Raw genomic sequence first — 6,353 nt, 5'->3', positions numbered from 1 at the left:
CTGCCCGGGGGGGGGTAGACACTGCGGTGCCTTGGGGAGGGTCCCACGCTGGCTGAGGGGTGCATGCACAGGGGGTCCCCCCACGCTGCTTGGGGGTGCATGCACCGCACTGCCCTGCGGGTTCTCGCCCTGCCCGGGGGGGTCCTCACCCTGCCCGGGGGTGCACACACGGTGCTGCCCGGGGGGGACCCCACACTGCCCGGGGGTGCATACACGGCCCGGGGGGGACCCCACACTGCCCGGGGGGTGCACACACGGTGCTGCCCGGGGGGGACCCCACACTGCCGGGGGGGTGCACACACCGCCCTGCCCGGGGGGGACCTCACACTGCCCGGGGGGTGCATGCACGGTGCTGCCCGGGGGGGACCCCACACTGCCCGGGGGGTGCACGCACGGTTCCGCCCGGGGGGGTAGGGACCCCGCCCGCTCCCTCCCGTCCCCCTTAAGCAGCGACGGGGCGGGCCGCCACCTTAAGAGAGCCCCTCCCCCGGCGGGCTGGGGCGAGCCCTCCTCGGCTCGGCTCCGCACGGCTCGGCACGGAACGGGTTGCCATGACAAGCATTTTCTCCCGCTAGCTCCGGGACCGCTCCTCCGCCCCCCCATCCCATGGCCAGCCGCGGGGGCTCCGCCGCCAGCCGGGCGCCGTGGGGGCTGAGCCGGTGAGTGCGTGGGGAGGGGGGGACACGGGAGTGGGGTGGGGGTCCCGTGGGGTGCTTCTCGGTGTTTGGTTTTTCGGTGCTGGGCGCACGGGTGGGCGAAAGCACCGCGCCCACCGCCCCACCCGCGGCGGGGGCTTAGCCGCGGGTGGGGCGGTGGGCGCGGTGCTTTCGCCCACCCCAGTCCCTCCCAGTATGCAGCGCTGTGTGCGCTGGGGTGCACTCCGGTCCCGCTGCAGCGCGGAGTCGGGTGGGTCCCTGGAGGTGGGCGGGATGGTGGGATGACCGCGGTCCCTCCGCTTTTGTGCGTGGGGGTCTGTGAGGCGTGCAGCCCCCCGCCCCCGGCATCTGGGGTGGGTGGGAACCCACTCCGGTCGTACCCTGCAACTTGTTGCCTGCCCTTGAGGGGGGGCGTGGGGCTCCCGGTCACGCGTGTTATTGGAAGGCATCGTGCGTGTTGTGACACTGCAGGGGGGGGTGTGGGGGGCAGGATGCGACCGCCGTGGGTCGGGCTCCGTCTGGCTGATGCCTCCATCCATCCCAGGCCACGCTGCAGCTTGGCACTGGTGCCGGAGGGAAGGGCAGAGGCAGCGCGGGGGGGGGGCAGCGCTTTGCGGCAGCCCAAGGACAGACCGGGGAAGGTGCTGCGTGGGTGGCTTCCCCCATCCGTGGGGCCGGAAGGGTGCTGCTCCCTACCTGGAGCCGGGCGAGGTGCGTCTGGAGTGGGGTAACCCGGGCAGGGTGTGCGTGGGAGCGGATCCGGACAGCGGGGCGGGATGGAGGGTGGGATCGCCGAGCGCTGGCACCGCGGGGAGGGGGAGGCTGCCGGGTGTTTGCCCACGCCACGGCCAGGCACGGCCCCCTCCTGCCTGCACCAACCCAGCTGATCAAATCCACAGCTGAAAACAGGAGGAATGGGGGGGGGGAACAACAACAACAAAAAAGAAATAAAGAAGCAGCGCAGGGAGGCTCTGGCCCACATGGGCAGCAGGCAGGAGCCTCTTCCGCCTCCTGCCTCTGTCTCCAGCGCTCTCCCTGCATCCCAGCCCTGCCCGCGCCCCGGCTCCGGAGCCTCCCAGCATCCGGCCCGGCTGCCGGGCCTGGCTCGGCGGGCAGGGGCCGGGGGCGAGCCCCTCGTGGGGCCCGGGGCGAGACCCCGCGGTGGGGCGGGTGTGGAGCTGGGTGGTCCCTCCCTGCTTCGCCGGAGGCAAGTCGAGATCTTGAGAGGGGAGGGAGCGGAGGAGGGACAATAGGTTATTGTGCTCTTATCTCTGGAGACCTGAGGTTGGGTGGGGGTTTGGATTGCAAATCTCAAACCAGTGCAGCCTGTTTCTGCCCGTGGACTGGCAGCTCGGCCGGGACCCGGGGCAGCGAGCTGGGGTGGAGGTGAGTGCTCAGAGCCACCCATGGGGTGTCCAGAGCCGTCTTGGGGCTGGGGGGTACAGAACGGTGCCCCCCACCCCAAATGTGCACGATGCTTCTGCTGTTGGCTGCTCCGGCAGGCAGGGTTTGCGCCGGCTGCCTGCACTCTGCCTGGCTCCAGACAGTGCCCTCAATCTTTCGCTTCCTTGAGCACTGAAACGCACCTAAATTATTTAATCATGAGCGAGAGAAGCTGACGCCCCCGCGCTCCGCCAGCCCCACCCCGCAGCAGCGTGGGGTTCCCTTCCCGGCTCGGTGTCCTGCGGGCTGCCCCCTCGGGTCACCCTCCCCGGGAAATCCCACCCGGCACTCGGGATGGCATGGGCTGGGTGCTGGGGTCAGGGGTGGCTGCAGGTGCCCCCAACCCCGGGTAGCAGAGAGCTCTCCTGGGCTGAATGGAGGGAGCCGGGTGGTCTTGGAGGCCTCCCAAAAGCTACGTGCCCTTTGAGGCCCCAAAGCCTGTTGGGAGCGGTTGACTCGCATACGTGGGTTTTCTGCCCCGTGCCAAGACGGGCACTGCACCGGCGTGGTGGAGGTGCCCGTGCCGTGCCGGTGCTACGGTGCAAGTGGAGCTGGGAAGCGCTCAGGACAGCGAGGGAGAGCTTCCCCGTACCTTCTGCTACCTCCACCTCTGCAGCCCAGCCCCTCGGGATGCAGGTTCCGTCCCCGTCCCACCCTCGCCCACGGTGAGGCCGTGGGTGGTGCCCTGGAAGCGGCCTCGTGCGAGGGGCCGCACAGGGACCTCTGCAAAGCCTTGGCTCCTTCCCCGCAGGAGAGGAGCTGGCTGGCGTTGGGGAGGTGGTGCAAGTGCTGCAGGTAGAGGCTTGAGAGGGCAAAGGGTGTTGTTGAGCGGTGGGGTGTTTTGTTTTTTTTTGGTTGAGATGGTGACGGAGGGAATTCCCTGCGCCGGCTCGCGTGCCATGGGTCTGGCTTTTGCGGCGCTCTGCCTGCGGAGGATCTCTTGCCATTAGCGTGTGCTGCTGCCGGCTTGGAGCATCACCAAGTCTTGCGCCCGAGGAGCTGGGACCTGCCATGCTGGGGCCCCCCGGGGCAGCCCTGCGCAGAGGACAGGGTAGGGCAGGGTGAGCCGGAGGGTGGCACAGGTCCTTGGGCAGGGTGACTAAGAGCAGGGAGGAACGGCTGCTCCTCTCCGCTATTGTTTTGCAGTGGAAAGCACCGGGGTGGAGCTGTGCCTGGAGTTCACCCTCTTCCCCAAGGCCTTCCCCGGCTGCCTGCGCTGGGAGATGAGCCTGCTCCTTCCCTGCCTGCACCTCGCAGGGGCTGCGGGTTCCCTGCATGCTCCCTGCTCCTCTCTTGGGTGGTGGTTTTTTTTTTTTCTTTTTCTTTCTTTTTTTTTCTTCCCCCTGCTAGGCCACGAGCGGTGTTTGCCCGCAGTGGTCGCACACGCCTGTTGCAGCAGCGCTGGAAGGAGCCCGTGGGGGTTTGGGGGACACGAGCAGCCCGGCACTGAGCAGCAGCTCTGCAGCAGGGACTTGCTGCCGATGCCTGTTTGCTGCTGCTCCCCGTATCCGCTGCTCCCCGCGGAAGGGCTGTCCGTTGCTTCGGCTTCCTCCTTGCCCGGGGCCCCTCCCTGCTGGGGAAGGCTGCACCATGCTTGGCAAATCACTGCTGCTCTCTGGGAGCCGGAGGAAAACCTGGGTTAAACCCCATGATGAGCCGTGGGGTGGGGACCCCGCTCTGCTCCGGGTGGAGCTGTGCCAGAGATGCGCTCGCTGTGGCAGGGACAAGGCCTGGGGAGCGGGAGCCCGGGAGGGATGCGGCGATGCTCGGTGTGACCATGGCAATGGGATGCAGATCTTTAGACAGGGGTGGGGGGTGGCCGCTGCAGCGCAAAGAGGTGCCACCTCCTCGGTGTTCCCCAGCACCTCTGTCTCGCTGGGGACTTCTAGGAGCGGATCCAGGCAGGGTGAGGGATGCTGGCCTGTGCCTGTTGGTTGCCTGGAGCCCTCCTGGTCGGGATGGATGGAGGCAGCGATGTTTCTATCGTACAGGTGGAGATCCTGGTGTGTGGAGGAGGAAATAAATCGGTCTGGGTGAGCTGGGAATTTGAACCCATCCCTCTCGCCCTTGTGTTGTGCCCAGTAGGGAATAAGGACCCGTCCTGTGGTGCTGGTGATGGAGATGCTCCTGGGGGAAGCAGCTTTGATGGGGAGAGGGTGGCACACCTCTCCTCAGCCTCCCTCCTCTCAAAATTGGTGTATGCAAAGGCCTCCTGCGATGAGCAGTGACCGGCTGGAGGAGAGGGACAGGCAGGTGACAGCACTCTGCCCAGCGGTGGCCAGCCCAGAGCTCCCCCTGGGTTTCCCGGTGACACTGGGACGGGGACCGTGTGTCGGGGTGCGGGCCCAGCCATGGGGTCCCTCAGTGCAGCTGGCTGTGGGAGCCACGTTCCCTGCCACCTCCTGCCAGCGCTTTCTGAGGCTGAACTAATGAAACATCTGACTTTGATGTTTTAATTAGTTGCTTTTGGCTTTAATGCAGAGGGATAATAGAGTTTCCGTGGACTTATAAAACCTGCCCCTCTATTTGTTCATTAGAGAAAAGAAAGGGGGGGGGGGGGAAGGCAAGCTAACCTTGGATAGAGAAAGGAAGAAAGCAAATGCTTGAGACGTGCGGAGCACATGACAACCCGCTGGTGTGTCACCCACCTGGATGGTGACTCTTTTAAAGCACTAATTAAGCAACTTAGATCCTTGGTGAGCTCTCTGTGAGTAACAGATGAGTTTGGTGTCCTCCTGCATTTGTGAGCTTCTGGGAGGGGTCTCGGATTTAAACGTGGGAAGCTGATGCACAGCAACGTGCCCCTGGGGGGTCAGGAATCGGGGCTGTGGGAGTCCTGGCCGAGAGCATCCCTCTGCCCGCGTCACCTCGGCACCAAAGCGAGGGGCTGGCCCCGCTCTCGCAAGCATGGACAGGCCGCCGCTGCCCTGGCAGATGGAGAGGGACGTGAGGACGCTGCCGCCGGCATGAGGTGGGATGCTGAGTGCCCCTGGGCTGGCTCCGTGGGACGTCTGTGCTTCTGCATTGTGGCATCCAGTCCTAAACGCCGTACGGACCGGGAGGGGCCGGGCTGGGGAGGGGGCACCGCGCAGCTGTGACACCGGCCCTGCCTACAGCCCTCTGCCAAAATCCTGCGGCTAACTCGCTTCGGGGCACGGGAAGGATCATCCCATCGGGCAGTGCCAAGGGCTGGCTCAGGAGAGCTCCTCGTCGCAGCAAGCCCTTCCCTCCCCGCAGCGCGAGGGTCTGTGGTAAGCCCACGGGGGGACACCGGTCCCCTAATGCAGGGAGGGGGGCAGTCCCCTGCACCCCCTGCCCATCGCGGGCACCCGAGCTGGGACACGGCAGGTCCCCAATGTGGGGACTCCTCGCCAGGGCGGCAGAAGCCAAGTCGAAGGTTTGGCCAGTTGTCCGTGTTTTGTGCTGACGGGGAAACTTTTGCTTCTCCGCTTCCATGGCAGGGATGAGTCGGCAGCTGGGCTGAGCCGAGGAGCCGACAGCCAAAGAAGCCGAGCGCTGCTGCAGCCGCCGGGGTGCTGGGGGCAAGTCTCCATCCCCTCCTTTTTTATTTTATGCGGTATCGCTGTATTTTCCCCCTGCTAAAGCAGCCGGGGTCTGCGGGGAGCAGCGAGCTGCTGGTGTGCCTGGGCAGAGTGCAGCGCGTAGGAGTCCCCACCCGGAAGAGTTTGTCCGGCAGGGACGGGGAGGGAGGAATCCGATCCCTCCTTTTCCCAGGCTGGGATCCCAGCGCACTTTGCTTCCCGTGGCCCTGGCCGGCTCCCTGCTCCCGAGCCCCCTGCGCAGCTCTGGCCTCCTGCTCCGACCCAGCTGGCAGGGGAGGGCTCTGCGCCGCCGATCCTGCGACTCCTCCGCTGCCACGGCTGCTGACATCTCCTCTTTGTCTCAGGCACGGAAAGGTCAGCCCTGCCTAACTCGCCGCGGTCCGTTAAGGAGCCGTAAATAAGCTGGATCCGTCTGCCGCGGGGCTGCGGCAGCCGCCGGCTCCTGGGCTGATCCCAGCATCCTCCTCCTCCTCCCTGGGCAGAGGAAGGATTTGTGCTGGGGGAGGGATTGGGCTGTTCAGTGATGCCAGCTGGGGGCCAAATCCAGCGCTGCAGAGGCTGGGGGGGCGGCGGGCAGGGCTGAGGCCTGAGGCACTCGCTTCAGCAGTGGCAGCGGTAAAAGCAGCGCACCCCATGCCAAGGGCCAGAGCCAGGAGGGCTGCTCGCGGGCTCCTGCCTTCCCCAGGCTAAA

The 6,353-nt window shown here is 66.3% G+C and overlaps 1 protein-coding gene across 4 annotated transcripts in view; it reads left to right on the top strand.

Annotated features, from left to right (window-relative positions):
• The first annotated feature begins 500 nt into the window (after nucleotides 1-500).
• The window catches only part of ATP2B4 (ATPase plasma membrane Ca2+ transporting 4), a 53,630-nt gene continuing 47,777 nt past the window's right edge, over nucleotides 501-6,353 (top strand). For 3 of the 4 annotated variants that reach the window (XM_072844978.1, XM_072844982.1, XM_072844981.1), the window contains exon 1: nucleotides 501-659. The gene's annotated coding sequence lies outside the window, so the exon portion shown is untranslated. Of the gene's footprint in view, nucleotides 660-5,840; nucleotides 6,017-6,353 lie in introns of those variants that run through there. The other variant, XM_072844979.1, reaches the window with a different exon arrangement.

The sequence above is a fragment of the Ciconia boyciana genome, chromosome 23 (assembly GCF_034638445.1).
Source record: "Ciconia boyciana chromosome 23, ASM3463844v1, whole genome shotgun sequence".
NCBI lineage: Eukaryota > Metazoa > Chordata > Aves > Ciconiiformes > Ciconiidae > Ciconia > Ciconia boyciana.
The sequence above is the reverse complement of the archived record's forward strand: the minus strand, read 5'-3'. Positions and strand labels throughout refer to the sequence as shown.